The sequence below is a fragment of the Giraffa tippelskirchi genome, chromosome 7 (genome assembly GCF_054371585.1).
Source record: "Giraffa tippelskirchi isolate mGirTip1 chromosome 7, T2T-mGirTip1v1.2.pri, whole genome shotgun sequence".
NCBI classification, from domain to species: domain Eukaryota; kingdom Metazoa; phylum Chordata; class Mammalia; order Artiodactyla; family Giraffidae; genus Giraffa; species Giraffa tippelskirchi.
The window spans coordinates 68,748,219-68,772,248 of record NC_137281.1 but is presented as its reverse complement, the minus strand read 5'-3'; the positions used below and the strand labels follow the sequence as shown (position 1 = coordinate 68,772,248).

General features: G+C 40.5%; 1 protein-coding gene across 6 annotated transcripts in view; it reads right to left on the bottom strand.

The window, feature by feature from the left end:
* EPB41L4A (erythrocyte membrane protein band 4.1 like 4A) overlaps positions 1-24,030 on the bottom strand; it is a 279,429-nt gene that overhangs the window by 209,833 nt on the left and 45,566 nt on the right. The gene's annotated exons all lie outside the window — the stretch shown is intronic.

Here is a 24,030-nt window from a genome sequence, read left to right as displayed (position 1 = left end):
CAAAGACATGATTTTCTCTAGCAGCAGTGAGGCAGGAGTAGCAAGGAGTGTCAACAGCTCTGTGTCCAGCATCAGAGCTGCCTGCCATGGGTGCAGCAGGAAAGGACAGAGGAAACGGAAGACATGCAGGAAGTGTCCAGGACATTACTGATCACGTGGTCCAAACTGAATAGAAAAAAGAAGGGAAACCTGGAAAAAAGAATACCTGGGAAATGGCTAGGCAGAGGGGTTGCACTGGAAAGAAAACAGAATTGGAGGCTCGGGTCAAAGAGGGATTTATTAGTTAAAGATTTCTGCAAAGCAGATGAGTTTCAGGGGGTGACAAGTCAGGGTTTCGCCATGTCAGTGGGCCACTATAAAGGAAAGTGAAGGTCGTGGGGTCAAGGAGGCAGACAGTGTGAGGGGTGAGAGGCATCCCAGTGCAGAGCAGAGCTGTCCAACAGAACTGCTGCTGGGACGGAAACAGTCTAAATCTACCCAGTCCAACACAAAAGTCACTAGCCACACTGGGCAACGGGGCACTTGAAATGTGCCAAGGAGATAGAGGGACTGAGTTTTCATTATATTTAACCTTAGTTTATTTAAATTTAAATAAACACAAGCAGCTAGAAGCTACCATACTAAGTGGTACAGATATAGAGCAACAGGTTCTCAACTTTGTGCAATGAAGTCACTTGGGGAGACTTAAGCACAGCTGCCTGGCTCCTGCTCACCAGAGATTCTTACTTAGTTGGGCAAGTGCCTCACTCATCAGCACTTTTTAAAGGTCCTGGATTGTATTGGTTAAGAACATGAACTCTGGAATCAGCTTACCTGAGTTCAAAACCCACATTTACTAGTTGAGTTCTGTGACTTTGAGCAAATAACCTCATCTGTGAAATGGGAATAATGAGAGTACCTTCACCTCAAAGGGCTATTCCAAGGACTGACTTTCATATAAACATGATTTAAAAATAGTACCTGGCACAGAACAAGAACTCATTATATGTCAGTTACTATGATTCAAATGGATGTTGGAGTCATTAATGCTGACAGTTATAGGGGAAAAGAGTGGTATGAGCTGTCGAAATCTACGCTGCAGAGGGACCCAGATGTCAGGAATAGATTAAGTTGAAGGCAAGGAGAAAGTAAGAAAGGACAGTAAATGAAGGAAAGAGAAACAAACTGGGAGGGACAGTGATAAATCAAGTTAATGTAGACCCCACTCCCTGACAAGCGACACACTACCAGTGGGTGAGGCAGAGTGGGGAGGAGGCACATCGGGACAAAGTCCCTGTGAGTCAGGGCGCGGAAGGACATGGAAGGAACATTTACCTCAGTTTGACAAAATCTTACCCACTCCCCTAGAAAGGGAACATGAGCTAACTATCAGTCAAGTAGTGGTTTTTTGTACTGGTGTTTGTTTTCCTCTGCCACATAGTTACCCTGCACAAAAAAAACAACCAGGAAAGGCTTCTGATGAAAATCCCATTTTCTAATTAGGACTCCAAAACAAACTGCAACCTTGCACAAGTGAACAGAAAATACTTTATGATTCATACTTAATCTAGTTCAAGTCTAGCTGAATTGATGTTGAAGTCTTTGCAAACTATATGTCAAGATTTTACTACAAACCTGTTTATTTCCATTTTTAACTATGTTGTCTATAAGTCTCACACTTACAATGCCATTAATAAGCACAGCATAGTACCATTAGGTAAGAAAAACGATCATGTATGATTAAAGAACGAAGTATGTTTTTTAAATTTGATTTAAGAATAGGTACCAAAACAAACAAAAGAATAAGGGGGCAAAAAACCTAAAATGGAATCAGAGAGATGTGAGAGGAAGGGAAATCTGACCACCAACAGATGCCTTAGGTTACAGGGTTTTTTCCTTTTCTCTAGAATTTCACATAAAGACATAAATTTAACGAATACAGATTTATACTCAAATTTTATCACCACTACCTATTTTATCAACTTGCAAAAGAAGCAAAAAGTAGTCACATTTATTTGCAACTAGTAAGGTAAGTTACTAGAAGTCAAAAGTTATTTCAAAGACAGTTTCTATGCAGCACAAGTGGCTGAATTCAAGCAGTGCAGTTCACAGAGCTCAATGATTCAGATGAATCAACTGTATTTAGATTTTTACCTGAATAAAAAAATAATAACTCTTGAAATTTCTTTATGGACTAGTTATTTCTCATGAGAAAAAGAAACACCTAACAACATCTTTTCTATAAGAGTGTTTCACACTTCAAAATGGTATTTCACTTGCTCGTGGAGTGCTAAATGTATTCATGCATGGCACAAGTTGAGTTTTACAGTTGAAACTCAGTTTTCAATATAATGAAGGTCACTTCTGGTTCCTTATTAGAAAGCATTAAGAATGTGTGAAAACAAACACGCTCTTCCAAACCACCTCCTAACACAACTACAAGCTCTACAGGAATTACCTTTTGCAAAGACCACCACCCACAACGAATTCCACTCCTTCACCTGCTAGCCCTTACCAACTCCTAGGATTACTCTTCTTAGAGGTACACTAAGAGATCTTGGAGCTGTAAACACAAGCATAACCAAAACACATTCTACTTGCTTTGATTCCCTTAGACAGCAATCCTTACCTTTCCACTTTTGAAAAGTTAGAGCTCCACTAAATCCTAGTAACCTAAAACACCACTGTCTAACAGTCAAAGTTAAGTTTATTGTAGTCAGGTGAAACATATTTTGGCCTCCTGCATTTCACAGTGAGTCCAATAAATTCATGGACTCACCCTATGGTTATTTTGCAGTTTCTGAATGTGTTATTGAATAAACTTACTTGACCATTGACACATTTTCCACAATGGCTCCATGACCATGCTGCTGCTGCTAAGTCGCTTAAGTCGTGTCCAACTCTGTGCGACCCCATAGGCGGCAACCCACCAGGCTCCGCCGTCCCTGGGATTCTCCAGGCAAGAACACTGGAGTGGGTTGCCATTTCCTTCTCCAATGCATGAAAATGAAAAGTGAAAGTGAAGTCGCTCAGTCGTGTCCGACTCTTCGTGACCCCATGGACTGCAGCCTACCAGGCTCCTCTGTCCACGGGATTCTCCAGGCCAGAGTACTAGAGTGGGTTGCCACTGCCTTCCCCGCCATGACCATGGGGTATAGGCTATTGTGATAGGAATGACCAAGTGACCTCCCTATTAGGATAGTAAACCAAAGAAAATATTACATCCACGGAAAACTGTAGACATTAATATCACTACCAAAAACTTGAAATTTTCAAGGATCACATTCATGTTTAAGTTACCTCTTCAGTCTGTGCAGAGAACAGAGAGATCTTAGAGAATGGCTGTGGGTTATTGTAAACTCATCAACAGCAGCTCCAGTGTGACTGGCTTTACCAAATGAGGTACCTTCTCTGGACCAAACCTAGCTCTTGACACCTTAGAGGAAGCTACTCATCTGGAAAATGCTTTAGCAATATGCAGGGAACACAAGAATCCATTTGCTTTTATTTTAGGTCAAGGTTAAGAATACACTTTCAACATACTTTCCTCAGGGTTTGAACAACTCTCCATTCTGCCATACTTAACTCTACAGAGAATGTGCTTAGTCTAAGATACCTTATAGATCATCACAACTGGTCCACTGAACTGACTGCACCATGCAGACTAGACTTGATGAACAGGACATAACAAATTCCTTGGTGTTTCAGTATAATGTGCCCAAGCTTCACGGTGAAAAACACCATGAAAATTCAAGGGCTGCTACATCAGTCAAGTTTCTGAGGATACAGTGGTCTAGAACATGTTGGAACATCCCCTCCAAAGTGAAATGCAAGTTGCTGAACCCAGAACTTCTTACTGTCAAAAGAAAGAGGCACAACACTTCATGGGCCACTTTACATTTTACTAAAGACAATGCCTACCACATTTATCAGGCTTCCCTGATAGCTCAGTTGGAGAAGAATCCACCTGCAATACAGCAGACGCTGGTTCAATTCCTGTGTCGAGAAGATCTGCTGGAGAAAGGATAGGCTAACCACTCCAGTATTCTTGGGCTTCCCTTGTGACTCAGCTGGTAAACAACCTGCCTGCAATGCGGGAGACCTGGGTTTGATCTCTGGGTTGGGAAGATCCCTGGAGAAGGGAAAGGCTACCCACTCTGGTGTTCTGGCCTGGAGAATTCCATGAACTGTATAGTCCATGGGGTCGCAAAGAGTTGGACATGACTGACTTTCACCGCATTGATACACATTTATAGGTTACTTATAGCAGTGAGAGTTACTTACTTACTTAGAGGGCCCAGAGCAAAATGTGGTTATATGCAGCATGTCTGGGTCTGCAGTACCAACTGCTATGCCACTTGGGTCTTAAGATGCAGAAAGCTGAATTAGTTGCATCCAATAAAATCCAGAGAATCACAGCACAAATCTCTAAGGTTCTGGAACAAAGCCATGCCCTAAGAAAAGACTCCTGTCTTGCAACTAGGCTTTGGCAGAGCCTGAGGAAAAGATATCAAGTGACTTGTAACCTGAGTTGCCTATCTGAATGTTATCTGACTCACCAGGCTATAAAGTTGGGCTTGCGCAGAAGTGATCAATCATCAAAAGATAATGGTGTAAAAGAGACTGGGCTAAATCAGGTCTACACAAGGTAAGAAATCACATGAGCAGATGGCTCAGACACCTCTAATGCCCACTCTTACTGTATTACCCTACCTAGAGCTTCATGGAGAATTCCTTATGATCAGTTGACTGAGAAGGAAAAGTCCTCAGTATCTGGCACCAAGCAAAAGTGGACTGCTGCAGTCTCACATCTCCAATAAAGAACATCCTTGAAATACCTTGTGAAGAGAAGTCATCCTAGCAGACTACTACTTTCACTTGTCCACTTTATCAACACAGAGAAACAGCCAGAATTATGGATCTATGGTGAGTCATGGGCAAGGGCAAATGGCTACCCTAGATGGTCAAAGTGAAAGACACTCAGTCATGTCCGACCCTTTGTGATTCCATGGGCTATACAGTTCATGGAGTTCTGCAGGCCAGAATACTGGAGTGGGTAGCCATTCCCTTTTCCAGGGGATCTTCCCAACCCAGGGATCTCACCCAGGTCTCTCGCATTGCAAGCGGATTCTTTACCAGCTGAGCCACCAGGGAAGCCCAAGAATACTGGAGTGGGTAGCCTATCCCTTCTCCAGGGGATCTTCCCAACCTAGGAATCAAACCAGGGTCTCCTGCATTGCAGGTGGATTATCTACCAGCTAAGCTACCAGGGAAGCCTTATGGATGGTCAGGGACTTGGGGTAGGGCGGTGGGGGGTGACAAAAAAAAACAGTACTAGAGAGGTGATAAAAGGAGATCTAGGAAGAAGTATATGATGGACCTCAGGATGATCCTAGTATGTGAAAAATCTTTTCTCCAATGTGGATATACACTAAAGGGCATCCACTGCAGAGGGTCCCCTCAGTAATCAAGTAAATAAAAGTACAAATCTTCAGATATCAGTTAGCCTCTGTCACCAGCCACCCCAGGACATCCTCAACAGATAAACTAGAAGTGGCCACAGTGACAGCAGCAGAGGCGATGAGTGGATTCCCCACAAGAACTTCTCATGAAGGCTAACCTGGCTCCTGCCAACAATGAGTACCTAACTTGCCAATAGCAGAAACTAACCCCCAGTCTTCAAGATAGCAACATTCCCCTGAAGGATCAGGCAGCCACTTGGCGGTCGGGGGGGGGGGTTGGGGGGGTGGGGGGGTGGGTAGGTGTGTGTGTGTGGATGAATAACACTGGACCCTTTCCATCAAGGAGGAGGTAATGAATCATCCTCACTGTTTAAGTCCAACTTACACACACATACACATACATACATATACACCATATTATTTGCTTCTCCTCACTTCTTTCTCTATCTTTTCCAAGAAGGATTGGCCATAGTATTTAACTTTACAATTTAGTTTTTAGATTAAAGAATATTCCATAGAATTGTAAATAAGTTAGGAGAGATGATAATATCACCCAGAGACAGATACTGTTAGCTATCACCAACAATGAAGTTCTTCATCTGAAATCCTGATGGGGTGAGTACATGGTTAATCATTAGGAAAACTAAATCCACTTGCAATCATACAGGGTGGGAAAAAAATCAGTCATCAGAACAGAAAAAATTTATAAGACAAGATACCGAGATTTGGCAAGCATATGGAGCAACTGGAATTCCCATATATTGCAATTTGGAGCATAAATTGGTATATCCACTTTGGAAAACTAGCAGCTACACATACACCTACTCTGTGACCCAGTAATCCTACGTTTTAGCTATACACACGAGTGAGTACACACATCCACACATGTATAAGAATGTTCAGAATAGTTTTACACATAATAGCTAAATACTGTCAACAGAATGGATAAATTGTATTGTACTCATATAATGGAATATCACACAGAAATTGAAAAAAGCAAAGAACTTCTGCTACAGGCAATACATGAAAGAATCCCAAAGCATAATGCTAGGTGAAAGAAGCTGCACACAAAAGAATACATATTTTATTATTCTACTTATGAAATGTCAAAAAGAGGGTAAATTAAGGTACAGTGCTGAAAGTCAGAATAGTGGTTTACTTCTGGGCAGGTCAGCGAAAGAGGAGAGAGGTACTGTTTGAAAAGGGACACAAGGGACCCTCCTTGGAAACTGAAAATATTCTGCATCTTGATCTGGGCAGTGTTTATATATTTTATTTATATGTAAAAAATCACCCAGATATATACTTAAGATTTGTGTATTTCACTATATGTTAAACCTCAGTAAAATTGTTTTTCAAATATTTATGTAAATATACATATTCTTAAAATGAATCCAGAGTTGTTCTTTCTTCCCCCACAGATTCTCTAATAGACCCAACAAAGGTAACAAAACCCAGAGATAAGTGATGCAAATTTTCAGTTGAGTCCTTGAATAGAGAAACTTCCATGTTTCTGCATAGCCAGAGGCAGCCAATTATCTGCTATAGCTGATTTCAAAAGCATTTACTTCATTATGCTCTCTAATCTTAATATTGTTGGAATAACAATGATTGAGTTTCAAATTTGAAACCACTTCAGTTCAGTTCAGTCCCTCAGTCATGTCCAATTCTTTGCGACCCCATGTACTGCAGCACACCAGGCTTCCCCGTCCATTACCAAATCCCTGAGTTTACTCAAACTCATGTCCATTGAGTCGGTGATGCCATCCAACCATCTCATCCTCTGTTGTCCCCTTCTCCTCTTGCCTTCAGTCTTTCTTAGCATCAGGGTCTTTTCAAATGAGTCAGTTCTTCGCGTCAGGTGGCCAAAGTATTGGAGTTTCAGCTTCAGCATCAGTCCTTTCAATGAACATTCAGGCCTGATTTCCTTTAGGATGGACTGGTTGGATATCCTTGCAGTCCAATGGACTCTCAAGAGTCTTCTCCAACACCACAGTTCAAAAGCATCAATTCTTCGGCACTCAGCTTTCTTTATAGTCCAAATCTCACATCTATACGTGACTACTAGAAAAACCATAGCCTTGACTATTCGGACAGCCTTGACTATTCGGACCTTTGTCGGCAAAGTAATGTCTCTGCTTTTCAATATGCTGTCTATTGGTTGGTCATAACTTTCCTTCCAAGGAATAAGCTTCTTTTAATTTCATGGCTGCAGTCACCATCTGCAGTGATTTTGGAGCCCCCAAAAATAAAGTCTGTCACTGTTTCCCCATCTATTTGCCATGAAGTGATGGGACCAGGTGCCATGATCTTAGTTTTCTGAATGTTGAGCTTTAAGCCAACTTTAAAAACCACTTACTTCCCTGCTTTAGTTTCAAGGATAAGCAGGAAAAATATCCTTGAAAGCCTTGATGAGTTTATTTTAAATATAAGGCATGTATCACATACTACTTTTTTAAAAGAAGTTTATATGATACACCATCTTCCCTTTCTATCTCAACATACCATGTTTCAAATTTCAAAGTATATATTTGAACTCTGTGATTACTTAAAACTAAATTTTAATTTTAAAAAAATCTTGTCCAGACTAGATCCAATAGAAATTTAATACACTTGTAAAAGTGTAAACAGATAGGCAGGGGGGTTCCCAGAGAAAGAAAACCAGGCATGGCTTCTTGACCTAAGATAAGTCATTTTTGGCCTAAGCCACTGCGTGTTTTAAGCCTGGCCACAAAGTTTGTCCTTAAACAGGTCTCAGTAATAATTATTTTAAGGGAACAGAAGATTGCAGAAACAGTCTTATCAGGCAAGAGAAGTAACAATAGCAAAGATAACAAATCAACTGCAAAGACTCCCAATTTTATATCAGTTGTAAAGATTAGCCTAAAGCACTATCTGGAGTTGTACAGCAGAATTAAAATCCCACCCCTGGGGCAGGGCTCAACTGAGATCAACTGGAACCTAAGAAAGGATGATGTCCATCTTTTCTGATCCTCCTGACTTTAATCAACTAAAACCTGGGCTCTGCCTTCCGCTCAAGCCCCTTCATGAATAGGGATGTACCCTTAGATTAAAACTTCCCCAATTTTGCTGTTTGAGGAGACACTGCTTTGGGAAAGATCCCTGATGTTGTTCTTACTTGCTGCAATGAATAAATCCTTCCTTCTCCAAAATTTTGACTTGGTTTTGTCTTTTGACTCAACAACCACCAAGAAGCAAACTCAGCTTTAGTTAACATTAGCAATTAAAGAAAATTCAATTCTAAAAATATTTTATTATGTTGACATTTTTTCTCCTTTCTTGATAAGTCAGGCTATCAAAGTAAACTTTAAAATTCTTGGGTTGTTTGCTATGCTAAACTAAATGTGCTAGTCTATTATTAGACTATTAAGTTTCTAAAACAAGCAGACTATCAATTTTAAAAGTCAAGCAGAACACTGACTTCAGTTCAGTTCAGTCACACAGTCGTGTCCGATTCTTTGCGACCCCATGAATCGCAGCACACCAGGCCTCCCTGTCCATCACCAACTCCCAGAGTTTACACAACCTCATCTCCATTGAGTCGGTGATGCCATCTAACCATCTCATCCTCTATCGTCCCCTTCTCCTCCTGCCTTCAATATTGCTTAACATCAGGGTCTTCTCAAATGAGTCAGCTCTTCGCATCAGGTGGCCAAAATATTCGAGTTTCACCTTCAACATCAGTCCTTCCAATGAACACCCAGGACTGATTTCCTTTAGAAGGGACTGGTTGGATCTCTTTGCAGTCCAAGGGACTCTCAAGAGTCTTCTCCAACACCACAGTTCAAAAGCATCAATTCTTCGGCGCTCGGCTTTCTTTATAGTCCAACTCTCACATCCGTACATGACTACTGGAAAAACCATAGCCAGCTGTCTAGGTTGGTCATACCTTTCCTTTCAAGGAGTAAGCGTCTTTTAATTTCATGGCTGCAATCACCATCTGCAGTGATTTTGGAGCCCAAAAAAATAAAGTCAGCCACTGTTTCCACTTTTTCCCCATCTATTTGCCATGAAGTCATGGGACCAGATGTCATAATCTTAGTCTTCTGAATGTTGAGCTTTAAGCCAACTTTTTCACTCTCCTCTCTCACTTTCATCAAGAGGCTCTTTAGTTCTTCTTCACTTTCTGCCATAAGGGTGGTATCATCTGCATATCTGAGGTTATTGATATTTCTCCCGGCAGTCTTGAGTCCAGCTTGTGCTTCCTCCAGCCCAACTTCTCTCATGATGTACTCTGCATATAAATTAAATAGGCAGGGTGACAACATATAGCCTTGACGTACTCCTTTTCCTATTTGGAACCAGTTTGTTGTTCCATGTCCAGTTCTAACTGTTGCTTCCTGACCTGCACACAGGTTTCTCAAGAGGCAGGTCAGGTGGTCTGGTATTCCCATCTCTTTAAGAATTTTTCCACAGTTTATTGTGATCCACACAGTCAAAGGCTTTGGCACAGTCAATAAAGCAGAAATAGATGTTTTTCTGGAACTCTCTTGCTTTTTCGATGATCCAGTGAATGTTGGCACTTTGATCTCTGGCTCCTCTGTCTTTTCTAAAATTAGCTTGAACATCTGGAAGTTCACGGTTCATGTAATTCTGAAGCCTAGCTTGGAGTATTTTGAGCATTACTTTACTAGCGTGTAAGAGGAGTGCAATTGTGTGGTAGTTTGAGCATTCTCTGGCATTGCCTTTCTTTGGGATTGGAATGAACAGTGACCTTTTCCAGTCCTGTGTCCACTACTGAGTTTTCCAGATTTGCTGACATATTGAGTGCAGCACTTTCACAGCATCATCTTTGAGGATTTGAAATAGCTCAACTGGAATTCCATCACCTCCACTAGCTTTGTTCATGGCGATGCTTCCTAAGGCCCACCTGACTTCACAGTCCAGGATGTCTGGATCTAGGTAAGTGATCACACCATCATGATTATCTGGGTCATGAAGATCTTTTTTGTATAGTTTTTCTGTGTATTCTTGCCACCTCTTCTTGATATCTTCTGCTTCTGTTAGGTCCATACCATTTCTGTCCTTTATTGTGCCCATGTTTGCATGACATGTTCCCGTGGTATCTCTAATTTTCTTGAAGAGATCTCTAGTCTTTCCCATTCTACTGTTTTTCTCTATTTCTTTGCATAGATCACTGAGGAAGGCTTTCTTACCTCTCCTTGCTATTCTTTGGAACTCTGCATTCAAATGGGTATATCTTTCCTTTTCTCCTTTGCTTTTCACTTCTTTTCACAGCTATTTGTAAGGCCTCTTCAGACAGCCACTCTGCCTTTTTGCATTTCTTTTTCTTGGGGATGGTCTTGATCCCTGTCTCCTGTACAATGTCACGAACCTCCGTCCATAGTTCATCAGGCACTCTGTCTCCCAGATCTAGTCCCTTAAATCTATTTGTCACTTCCACTGTATAATCATAAGGGATTTGATTTAGGTCATACCTGAATGGTCTAGTGATTTTTCTTACTTTCTTCAATTTAAGTCTGAATTTGGCTATAAGGAGTTCATGATCTGAGCCATAGTCAGCTCCCAGTCTTGTTTTTGTTGACTGTATAGAGCTTCTCCATCTTTGGCTGCAAAGAATATAATGAATTTGATTTCAGTGTTGACCATCTGGTGACGTCCATGTGTAGAGTCTTCTCTTGCATTGTTGGAAGGAGGTATTTGCTATGACCAGTGAGTTCTCTTGGGAGAACTCTATTAGCCTTTGTCCTGCTTCATTCTGTACTCCAAGGGCAAATTTGCCTGTTACTCCAGGTATTTCTTGACTTCCCACTTTTGCATTCCAGTCCCCTATAATGAAAAGAACTTCTTTTTTAGGTGTTAGTTCTAGAAGGTCTTGTAGGCCTTCATAGAACCGTTCAACTTCAGCTTCTTCAGCATTACTGGTCAGGGCATAGACTTGGATTACCGTCATATTGAATGGTTTGCCTTGGAAATGAACAGAGATCATTCTGTCGTTTTTGAGATTGCATCCAAGTATGCATTTTGGATTCTTTTGTTGACTAGGATGGCTACTCCATTTCTTCTAAGGGATTCCTGCCCACACTAATTTTAAATGTCAAGCACAACACTGACTTCAGTTTACCATTAATATCCATTCCACTAGGGTTAACGTTCACATTGCTCAAATTTAAACCTTGGAGAACTACACAGAAGTCTTCAACTTAAGTTTCCTAAAGTAATTATTAACAATGGTCTTTACCCCTCTCTTCAATACATTAACTTCCTTAAGACAACTCAATTTTTGAATAAAGGCAGTATAAATGTTATCAAGTCTGAGGGTTCACTCCAAATCTAATCTAATGGCTTAACGTATTTTCTAAAAGTAGTAGATGACTTTATCTGTATCTTTATTTGATTACTGACTCTCAAATTTTAAATATTAACTTCACAATTGAAAATTAAACTATTACCTAACATAGTTGTATGCATATTCAGCAATTTCTACTAAAAGTTCGCGTTAGCATTTTCCCTCTTCATTCAAATATTCACTTTCACCAGTGAAACTATATATGCTGTATTTGCATAAAAGTTTTTAGAGTAAAACTTTCATAAAATATATTGAATAGTTAAGTTTACTTTTCAAAAAACAATAAATTCAGCATGGACTCAAGATAGTATTGAATATATTATTTTATGCATAAATTTATTATATGTAGAATATTTATAAATGTTCACATCACAGTTGTAATGCTTAGATTTCAGTTTTACCCTACTGATCTGGAATCACTGCTAATACTATTTAGCTTTTCACTGGTAATATTGACATTATTGCCAAATTCCTATTTGATAGACACCATAAGATGAGCATGTTCTCACTAGAAATAAGACAAATTAATGAGAAACTCAAAGAGAGAGAGGGGAGACTTTTTTCTTTCATATGTACTGTACTCAGTGCAGTTCTTTTCCCCCTATCAAATTTATGTTTCTGACACAATTTCTGATTTTTAAAGAACACCTTCTCTCTAAACCTTAACTCTGAGGAAATATCTAAAAATTCTTTCAGACTTTTAAGTACTTTTTTGTACTAATTACTACTTCAAATAAATTTATAATACAAATACTTCCCAATTCATAATTTCAATCTCTATGGTAAAGGTTAATCCCTGAATCTAGCCTCATTCTTTAAACTGAACATAAACTATAAAATCATACTTTTATTAGGTCTAAGTGTAATTTTTAAAATATACTCTTATATTCATAGGATTTTGAGCACTTAATGTGAGTATACAGTATTATGTGCTGAGACAAAATAAATCTGAGATACAGAATTAAGGAAATATCCACAACACAAAAGTTACCTATTTCTCAATTGCAATCTTATCTGTCTTTATTACTCTTATTTCTAAAACCTAGTTCAGTTCTTGGCAAAAAAAAAAAAAAACAGGTAATAATAAATGTTTGTTGAATTATGAATAAAAATTCCAAACAAAAATAAGGGATCTTAATAGGTCTGAACTGTGCACAAGATGGAGAAGGCAATGGCAACCCACTCCAGTACTCTTGCCTGGAGAATCCCACGGACAGAGGAGCCTGGTAGGCTGCAGTCCATGGGGTCGCTAGGGGTCGCTAAGAGTCGCACATGACTGAGCGACTTCACTTTCACTTTTCACTTTCATGCATTGGAGAAGGAGATGGCAACCCACTCCAGTATTCTTGCCTGGATAATCCCAGGGACAGGGGAGCCTGGTGGGCTGCTGTCTCTGGGGTGGCACAGAGTCGGACACGACTGAAGTGACTTAGCAGCTGCAGCAGTGCACAAGATTCATGAATTCTATACTTCACTTTGGGTCCAAATATTATCTTCCTCAGCATAGAAAAAAAATCACATAAATGTCTTAAAGTATTTAATTTAATATCAACTTATTTAGATATTAAAGATTGATTTTTAAGGGAATTATTTATTTTAAAAGTTTTAGACTTAAAGAAAAGTAGCAAAGATAATAAACAGTTGCCAAAATGTGGACCCAGTCACCTCTACTGCTAACACCTGACATTGCTACAGTATATGTGTTACAACTAAAGAATCAACATTGGTGCATTTCTATGAACAAATTTCCGAATATCCAAATTTCACTAGTTTCTCCTTAATGTCAAAAACTCTACCCAGAACATCATACTAAATTTAGTGATCACATTTTTTTTAGCTTTTGGTCTATAATAGTTTCTCAGACTTCCCTTAAGTTTGATATCCTTGACAGTTTTGAGAAGCACTGAGTTGAGGAATGTCCCTCAATCTGGATATGTCTTATGTTTTTCCTAGAAGGTTTTGGTCTTGAAAACATCAGATTTCAAAATATTCAGCTCAAAGACTTCTGACAGGACAAAGTACAAAAGAAAAATTTTGTCCTTCATCTCTCCATTTATTCAACAAAAAATGCACTATTCTGGGAAGAAGCCATCTACAAGTTTAAACTACAGACTGCAGGTAGAGAACTTAAGCAATAAGAAATTAAGTTCAACAGTGTTGCTGGGGGACAAATCCAAGGACCCTGGAGAGAGTGAGCCATAAAAAGACTAAGAGTCAAGGGACCCTTTGGGGAGAGCTGGGAAAAAATTCATCTGGCATCTACTATGCCCCAGGCGTCTCTATGAAGTCAGAGTTCAACTACAAAAACTGTACTGACTATTGCCCCCTGCCACTCCCTACTTTTGCCTCAGTCTCCCACATCAATTCATTGCAGCCTATCTCTCCTTCTGGGTAAGCTGTCTATAATCATTTTCAGAAAAAGAAAAGAAAGTGGTCAGGTCCCAGCAGGAAAGAACATTACCAACAGAGTAACTCAGATTAATCTAGGAGTGTCTGCAAAGATGTAGGCAGAGAAGCCAACCTGAGATGATACAGTACTTTGGGGTGGGCCAGCATTGGAAGCTGTTCCACACCGAGCTCCAAAGAACAAGGAAAGGAAGGCATTGCTAAAACCCTGGGAGAACTGTGACTAGAAAGGGCTACTTGATGAGCTTAGGGGAACAGACATTCTCACCTCACTTTCCTGCCTTCCAGGCTCAACCCTGCTAGAGTCTTCCGTTGACCAGAACCAAGGAGACCAGAAGGTAAATGAACTGACACACAAATCGGCATCCCAGAGCACAGAATGGATTAGGATGGGGAACGAATCTGGAGGGCCAAATAAAGATAGGCAGTTCAGAAAGGAAGGCACCCTTCAGAGAGCTATTTGCATAGTGATACTTGTTCTTCTATCACCCCTGCTGTCCTGTGAACTCCTGGAAGGGGATTTACAAAAATCATCTTAAATCCCACGCAAACCTCCTAGTAGGCCCTAGAAATCTATCTGAAAGAAGAGATGCAACAGGCCAATCTCAACTGCTGGTCAGGATGGAACTTAGGTCCATCACAGCATGACTCTGCTGCAGGGAAGACTCACAAACACCCAGACTGACCACTCAGCTCTGCCCTATACCCATGTCAACACAGAACAGTGTCTGCACCTGTGGTCACAGGGCAGTGTCTATGTTCTCACAAGGAAGAACCTAACCATTGGGTAATCCTGCCCAATACTTCATAAACTCCAGGGCTGCACCTTGAATCTACTCCTGATAGACTGAGAATAAAATAAAACTTCATTTACATTTCACTCCAATTCTCCAAATAATTTGTCTTGCTTAATAGCTTGTAGACCAGTTGTCTGGAGACCTTCAATGAGGTACTACTAGACCTTCTATGTTTATATAAACACCAGACTTATCTTTCCTTATCACCCACTACTTGCATAATCTCCCTGAATAAAGGCCCTGCAATGCTCTCCCCTCCCCACCCTTCCCCTGCTCTCCTGCCTTGGGATCCTAGCTATCTATATTCTGTTCCTGGTAGCTCCTTCCAGGACAGGCAGATGCCTCCCAATTTCTTCTGACTTCCTCCCAGACAAGCACTGTACTGGGCAACACAGTAAGTGCCTAAGAAACTCATGAGCTGAATATGCTGTGTACAAATGCCTTTGCGTTTAATAAAAACACCCATTCTTCTTTTCAGAAATGCAGTGAAAACATGAAAGGTTGAAGGTCCAAAGGAATGACATTTACATTTCATTACGATTGTGCTGCCAATAAAGTTCCGAGTCCTGTTTTAACAAACCATGAACAGCTTGGGCTATCACATAAAGAACACCAAATATCATCACCCACAAACAAGTCTCTGCTGTGGTGTGGCAATGAGTTATTATGTTCATCTTACCAGGAATACAAAGCAGATGATTTAGTACTGTTCTTTATAAAAGGAGATGATCAATAATTGCATGTAATTTATCAAAATGGGATTGTACAGAAATTACTTAGTAGGAAAAAACAGCTCATAAGACTTACGACATAAAATAATTTAAAAGCAGCAATGATTTTTGTACCTTTTAAGTCCTTTATTAACTTAGTCCTTAACTACCATCTTTAAAGGTATGAGGAATAAACTTTCACAACAGACTGGCCTTCTACTGAAATGTCTTTATACCTATCTCATCTTTCTGCTTTCCCTTGTTAAAATAATTCTTTTCCCTCCGCACCTTTGATCTAAGAGCACGGATTGTCTCTTGTTGGACTCCACTCCTTCTGTAGTATGATTGACACCATGCTCTCACCTCCTTTGCCCATCTGTTGTCCCCTCTCGTCTATCACCATCTTGTCCTCATTGGCTCACTCTTTCTTTACAGCCTTAGTCACTCAAATTCTTTTAAAAAATAAAATAAAAATCTCCCTAGCCTCTATGTAAGTCCCTCCAGTTGCTCCCCATTGCTTTCTTCCTTCTCACTAGAAAGAATATGGGTGTTCTGGCCTTCTGCATCTTTACCTCCTGGCCCCTCCTTTTCTCGAGCCAAGGCCAGACATCATAAATCTACTACACCTGGTTCCCGCAAAGGACACCAATTTCTTCTAGATGTCAAACCCACTGAATACATTTCAGCCTGTGTCTTGCTGGCCTTCTCTGCCATGTTTGTTACCACTGACTTCTCCTTCCTGTGACCACTGTAACTTAAGTCTTTCATTTCTGGCTGTTCTGGATCTCTCTAACCATTCCTGCTTACCGTGCTTTCTTGGTGTTTCTCTGCCCACTCTTTAAACATTGTTGTCCCTAATGGTTCTCTTTTGTTACTGCCTTTGTCTTTCTCTCTGCCTTCTCACCCCTCGGTCAATTCTCTTCCATCCCTTCCACTCTCCTGCCCCCTTCTCACTCTTTCCAAGCTCTCCTTGGAGTACACAGTCGTATCCACTTCCACAATTCTCTCACCTTTCACTAAAGCCTCTCTAAGTCTTTTCTCCCTAAGTCAAAGCTATGATTTTTCCAGTAGTGAGGTATGGATATGAGAGTTGGACCATAAAGAAAGCTGAGTGCTGAATAACTGATGCTTTTGAACTGTGCTGTTGGAGAAGTCTCTTGAGAGTCCCTTGGACTGCAAGGAGATCCAACCAGTCCATCCTAAAGGAAATCAGTCCTGAATATTCATCGGAAGGACTGATGCTGAAGCTGAAGCTCCAATACTTGGCCACCTGATGTGAAGAACTGACTCACTGGAAAAGACCCTGATGCTGGGAAAGATTGAAGGCAGGAGGAGAAGGGGATGACAGAGGATGAGATGGTTGGATGGCATCACCCACTCAATGGACATGAATTTGAGCAAGCTCTGGGAGTTGGTGATGGACAGGGAAGCCTGGCATGCTGCAGTCTATGGGGTTGCAAAGAGTTGGACATGACTGAGCAACTGAACTGAACTGAAGTCTTTTCTCCAGCTACAGAAATATACTTAGATGGCAACTTTGATGTCCACAGTGTTTCCAACTCAACATGAATAGCCCAAGGGTACCCTAGCCACCATCAGTTTGGCAAGCCAGCAAACTGGAATCATCCTAACCTCTACCTCCTTCTTCAATTTCCAAATCTTGCAAGTCTTATCTCCTAAGTATTTTTAAAACTCATCCCCGTTTCCTTTTCAAACAGATCTCCCAGTACTAGTTTAAGTTCTTATTGTCTCTCACCTGGACCACTGCAAAGTCTCCTAGCAGAGCCTCCATGTTCTCCTTAATTTCAAACCTGTATGTGTTATGTGTGCTCAGTCATGTCCGACTCTTTGCAACCCCTTAGACTGTAGCCATCCAGGCTCCTCTGTCCATGGGATTCTCCAGGCAAGAATACTGGAGTAGGTTGCCATTTCCTTATCCAGGGAATCCTCCTCACCCAGGGATCAAACTCGTGTCTCCTGTGTTGTAGGAAGATTCTTTACCACTGAGCCATCAAAGCTTTCAGCCTGGTTCTCCTTAATTCTGAATCTCCATTTCACTTCCCTGACACAACTCTGCCAGATCCACTGAAAACATAAATGTCTATCAGTAGCCTAGTTACTCTACTTCTGCTTTATTGACTACACGAAAGCCTTTGACTGTGTGGACTACAACAAACTGGAAAATTCTTCAAGAGATGGGAATACTAGACCACCTGACCTGCCTCCTGAGAACCCTGTCTCCTGAGAAACCTGTATGCAGGTCAAGAAGCAACAGTTAGAACTGGACACAGAACAACAGACTGGCTCCAAATAGGGTAAGCAGTACGTCAAGGCTGCATATTGTCACCCTGCTTATTTAACTTATATGCAGAATATATAATGCGAAATGCCAGGCTGCCTGAAGCACAAGCTGGAATCAAGATTACTGGGAGAAATATCAATAACCTCAGATACTCAGATGACACCACCCTTATGGCAGAAAGCAAAGAAGAACTGAAGTTCTTGATGAAAATGAAAGAGGAGAGTGAAAAAGTTGGCTTAAAACTCAACATTCAGAAAACTAAGATCATGGCATCCAGTCCCATCATTTCATGTCAAATAGATGAGGAAACAATGGAAACAGTGAAAGACTTTGGTAGCGGGGGGGCACTCCAAAATCACTGCAGATGGTGACTGCAGCCATGAAATTAAAAGATGCTTGCTTGCTCCTTGGAAGAAAAGTTATGACCAACAAATAGACAGTATATTAAAAAGCAGAGACATTACTTTGCCAACAAAGGTCTGTGTAGTCAAAGCTATGGTTTTTCCAGTAGTCATGTATGGATGTGAGGGTTGGACTATAAAGAAAGCTGAGCACCAAAGAATCGATGCTTTTGAACTGTGGTATTGGAGAAGACTCTTGAGAGTCCCTTGGACTGCAAAGAAATCCAACCAGTCCATCCTAAAGGAAATCAGTCCTGAATATTCACTGGAAGGACTGATGCTGAAGCTGAAACTCCAATACTTTGACCACTTGATGCGAAGAACTGACTCATTGGAAAAGACTCTGAAGCCGGGAAAGACTGAAGGCATGAGGATAAGGGGACAACAGAGGATAAGAAGGTTGGATGGCATCACCACCTCGATGGACATGAGTCTGAGCAAGCTTCAGAGTTGGTGATGGACAGGGAAGCCTGGTGTGCTGCAGTCATCTGGTCACAAAGAGTCGGATACGACTGAGGGACTGTACTGAATTGAATTAAGCCTAGTCAAAACCCTTAAAATGACCTTCCATAACTCTGCACACAGAGCATAAAGGTTCTCCCATTCCAGGCCCACATGCTTTCCCAGGCCATTTATAGCCCATCTAATCTTTACTTTGGAGAAGGAAATGGCAACCCACTCCAGTGTTCTTGCCTGGAGAATCCCAGGGATGGGGGAGCCTGGTGGGCTGCCGTCTATGGGGTCGCACAGAGTCAGACACGACTGAAGCGACTTAGCAGCAGCAGCAGCAATCTTTACTTTTCTTTTTTTAATGTGGACCATTTTTAAAGTCTTTATTGAATTTGTTACAACATTACTTCTGTTTTTATCTGTTGGCTTTTTGGCCACGAGGCATTTGGGATCTTAGCTTCCCAACCAGGGATCAAACCTGAGCCCCCTGCATTGGAAGTGCTGAGTCTTAACCGCTGGACCACCAGGGAAATCCCACACCTAGTCTACATTTGGCTTCATGTTCTAGTAATCAGAACTGACTGCTGTCACCTGCATGTGTTCCCCAGGGCTATGCCATGGTTCATCTTTTCCCATGCTATTTCATCTTCTGAGGAATTCTCCTAACTTTCCTTCCCTGAGAAAGTCATATTCTAGGTATTCTAGCCTCCTTGGCCTTATTAATTAAAATCATCTGTTTGTGTACTGTCTCTAACAGACTGTAAGCTGCCAGAGGGTAGGGACTCTGTCCTGTTCAGTGGTGTATTTTCAGTCCATAGCAAAGCAAGAGGTGCAAGAAATGCTTACTGAATCAAAGTTGGTATGCTTAAAAACATTTGCGGGATATTCTGAATATCATCTGGATTTGGATCAAATTACTGCTAAATAAAGAGAACTTAAAGAATATTCTTAGAGGTAAAAGCTTCGATGAGCCCTGAGAACATTTCTTTTCCTTCATTAAAACTGCAAAGAAAACAATACCAAAAGTGAGATTAGCATATTTCATTGTCTGTTGCAATAGATTTTCAAAGGAGAGTTATTTCTCTTGTAGACATTCTTCTGTTCAGGGACTTGAAGAAATAGCTGCATAATCAGATCTAGACATATTTCTTTAACAAATGAATTAGAAAAACTTAGGGATGTATTTGAGAGGTTATTTGAAATAGCTATAAATCTTGTGACTTTATTTTCAAATGCTGTTTATACTAAATGATTTATGACAACATGATCCTAGTTTAATGTTAAGAAACATGGCTCATAAAATGATCTCAGAAAAAGCTAAATTAATTCACTCACATGTGTTCCACTACTTGAGAAAGGCCAGTGTCCTCATACCACTTACCTTGTTTCTACAATACCACTGAATACAGACCATTCACAAACTTGGGGCTCTTTATGTAATGAGCACCACGTGCTATGCTGGGTTTTTTTCATTCATCTATTCAATATTTTCCAAATTCTCAAGATAGTTGTTGTATCTCCATTGTGTACCTGAAGAAATGTTGAGAAACCACCAGCACTCCAGTGGAAATTGCTGGGAGCAGCAGGAATGCTGTCAGGGAGGTGCGGCAGCTTATCCTCTGGGAGTCCCAAGCTTTCTGACAGGACAAGACGATCCCTGGGCACAGACACTTGGCCCACTTAGCCTGGAGCAAAAGCGACTGAAACTTGGGAAAGGCCCCAGCCTCTAAGTTCTGCATTAATCTCCAATGAACACCCCAGGGTTCTGACCTGCTTCCGCTGCTTCCCCATGCTGGATGTAGGTCTCCAGAAAGGGCTCTACCCCTATAACAATCCTTAGCTCCCTTTGAACACTTTTGCTCCCCTAGAGAACTGTTAGCTCTCCCTTCTTTCAGGAATTACTCTACAGCTTTAATCGTCAGTGGCATTCTATATATTTCTTGGATTTTATGGATTTTCTCTTTTTAAAAGTTTATTTTTGTGTTGCATGGCTTGTGGGATCTTAGGTCTCCCACCAGGGATTGAGCCCAGACCACCACAGTAAAAGTGCTAAGTTCTAACCACTGGACTGGAAAGGAATTTTCAGATTTTCTTCTCGTTAAAAATATTTTATCTGTCATTTTCACAGCATTTTTAAGATGTGGATGGTAATGGATGTGTTTCCTATATTCATAAAATGGCCTCCTAAGCAAACTGGATACTTGATTGATCACCAAATCATCAACCAAATCATCTAGATTAAATTAAAATATTCATGGATTTCTTTTAAAAGGTTAATTTTTCAAGTCACAAATCCTCAAAGTCTGTTATGCTCCAAAAGTCTGTACACTGGTTGTTCAGAATATAGATTATTTTTCTATCAGAAATAATTTTATTCATTCATGAAACAACTATCACATACTAAGTACTATTTTAAATGATGGAGATACTGTAGGAAATGAAAGAGAGAAGGCCCCATCTATTACAATTCCTGAAATTTAGGAAAACTTTGGTATAAACAATGCACACTGTGTATTTACATATTAGCTTATTGACACCCTAGCAGTCATTAGCATTTCAAGTTCTGTTATTGGGAGTTTACACTTCTGCTCAGCACTTTAAGTTTCATTATTTTAAAATACAACAAAAGGTTTGTTCATTAGTAAAGAGGCTGTTCGATATAATTTTAACTTGTGAAATGAGTGATGTCTAAGATATGAGGTTGGTTACGATTGTACAGACTCCACCATCTCTGTAAGAACAAGGCACCAGAAAGCTGGCAAAATCAAAAATCTGCCACCTATAGTGTGGCGCTCAAGATCTGGAACTCTTGTCCTGCTTCTCTTCACTCTTGAAGAAACTCTCCTGCTCAGCTTGAGTCACAACTCGCTGGCCTCACCATCAGAGCATCACCATTGCCTTTGTACCAGAGGAAGCTCAGAGCGCCCAAGGAAAGAGAGCAACAAAACGATACCTGGCTCTGGAACTGCTAGAAGTGCTTTCTAATAAGTGACTGCAAACCTGGCAGAATTAAGACCAGAAATTGCTTTCCTTGTAATTTAACAGCTGGAAGCAAAAGCCTGGAGGGAAGGTTATAAAGCACTCACTTATTTCTAGATTCTGGAGGTCTCCGATGTTGAACAAAAGAATACAACAATGCTGGAAGGCCAGACTAACTTAAGTCAGCCTGTGACATGCCCTCATGGAGTTTACATTCCAGTGGAGGAGATGGACAACAGCAAGTAAAGAAATACATATCAACAGTGGTATTATTAGGAAGGAAATAAGCAGAATAATAAGGACGGCCCTTTCAGGAAGGTATAGCTAAGCTGAGTGTGCACCAGTCATGAGAGGAGGAGAACGTTCCAGGCATAGGAAGCTACAAGTACAAATTCACCTGTCACCCGATTTGGAATTGGTTATTTTTTTCATATATACGTCAAGTGTGCAGAAACTGGTAGTCACCTATACTTTAAGGTCCATTTAAACAATAAAAATAGCTAAATTATTTGAGCACTTGTTTATATATGTCACTGTCAACTAAAAAAAATATTACACAACCTGGAAATTGAGAATTACATTTTATTTGGCAGACAAACTGAGGACTTAAGCCCAGAAGACAGTCTCTCAGATGCTCTGGAGGACTGCCCTGCAGAGGTAAAGGAAGAGCCAGAATATATAGGAGTCTTGCAACAAAAATCAGGTAGTTGGACTATCAAAATACTACTGTTATTTAAAGAAAACCAGATATCTCAAGTTAATGAATTTAGCACTTTTTTGTCTATGGGAAGATACCAGAGTCTGGGCTGACTGAAAGCATTCCTTTGATACGCATCTTAACCATCCAGGGCCCGTATCTTACTTTTCTACATCCTGAATCCCCTCGAGGTGCACAGTTGGGGATGGCTGCAGTAAACGCTGGCGTGGTAGTTGCAACACTCTTTGTTTACTGATATGGCAGGCATTTTTCATCCACACCATGAACTGTTTGACAGCTTTCAATGTATCAACTAATGTCATTCTCAGAAAAATTCTACTTCCACTTTATAGAAGGAGAAATTGAAATACAAAAAAGCTAAGTAACCAGCAAGCAACAGAGGGAGTATTAGAACTAGCCAGTTTGCCCATGGTCCCTATGCTCTTAACCATTTGAGCTGCCTCTTCAAAACTTCATTTACTCATTCTTCAGGAATAAATTGAAACAACTGCAGTCAACCACCAAAAGGTCCATGATTCAATGTAAAGACAGAGTATCCAACTTATATTTTAATGGAGAAATGTTGAGGTAAAAGTTTATATGGTTTCTATAGTGCTGAAATTACATAAGTTTGATTCCACCAAGATTTGAATTACTGCCAGAAAATCAAGTTAATATGTGAAGAGAAGAAAACATTCATTTTTCACTGAGTCTGTGGTAAAGAGAGCAACTCATGTACACACTTGTCAGTTCTGCCACAGTGCAAGCCTGCAGAGGAGGAAGCACCCATATTTTGTAAGAATTTCCCACAAAGAGAATTATTAGTGTGGAATGAGTGCTCAATTCAGAAATAAATGGCATTCTTCAACTGTCAGAAGGATCCCCACAGAATAGCAAAGGCCCCCAACAAAACTGTTAAGCTTGTGTTACAAGCTGTGGCCATACAGAAAGGAGCTCGTCTCCACTGACAGTGATGGGGGCTGGAAACAGAAAGGCTGAGAATGTTTTCATTATCCAATAATCCCCTGCTTTAGCCCTCTAAGAATGAGCAGAAGTGGTTCAGACCAAAAAATAAAATTCAGGGGCATGAATACTTTTGACACCAAAAGATGATGAAAAAGGGTAAACTGTTCTAAATAAACATGATTCATACATTAGCCCAGTCACCTAGGTTACCTAACAATACGAGTTATAAACATCTCTCTGAGACAGCAGTATTGTGCCTCCCAGGCCTTCACCATGCATTTCAAAACAATTCCACCGAAGTAACCCCAGTAAGAGAGCCCTGCCAATGCCCATCCCTGGTGCTGGGGCTCACCACTAATGTGTGCTTTCTCTAGAATCCTACCTAGTTTGGTTTTTCCCTTTTAAAAATGCATGAAAATTTTATATTCTGCTTTTTAAAAAAAAATAAAATAAAAAAGATCTGTTTTGATTTTCTGTCCTTTTTTGCAAGGTAATTTAAAACATGATTTTTCTATCAGGCATAACTGGCACTCCAGGAAGATGGGTCAAG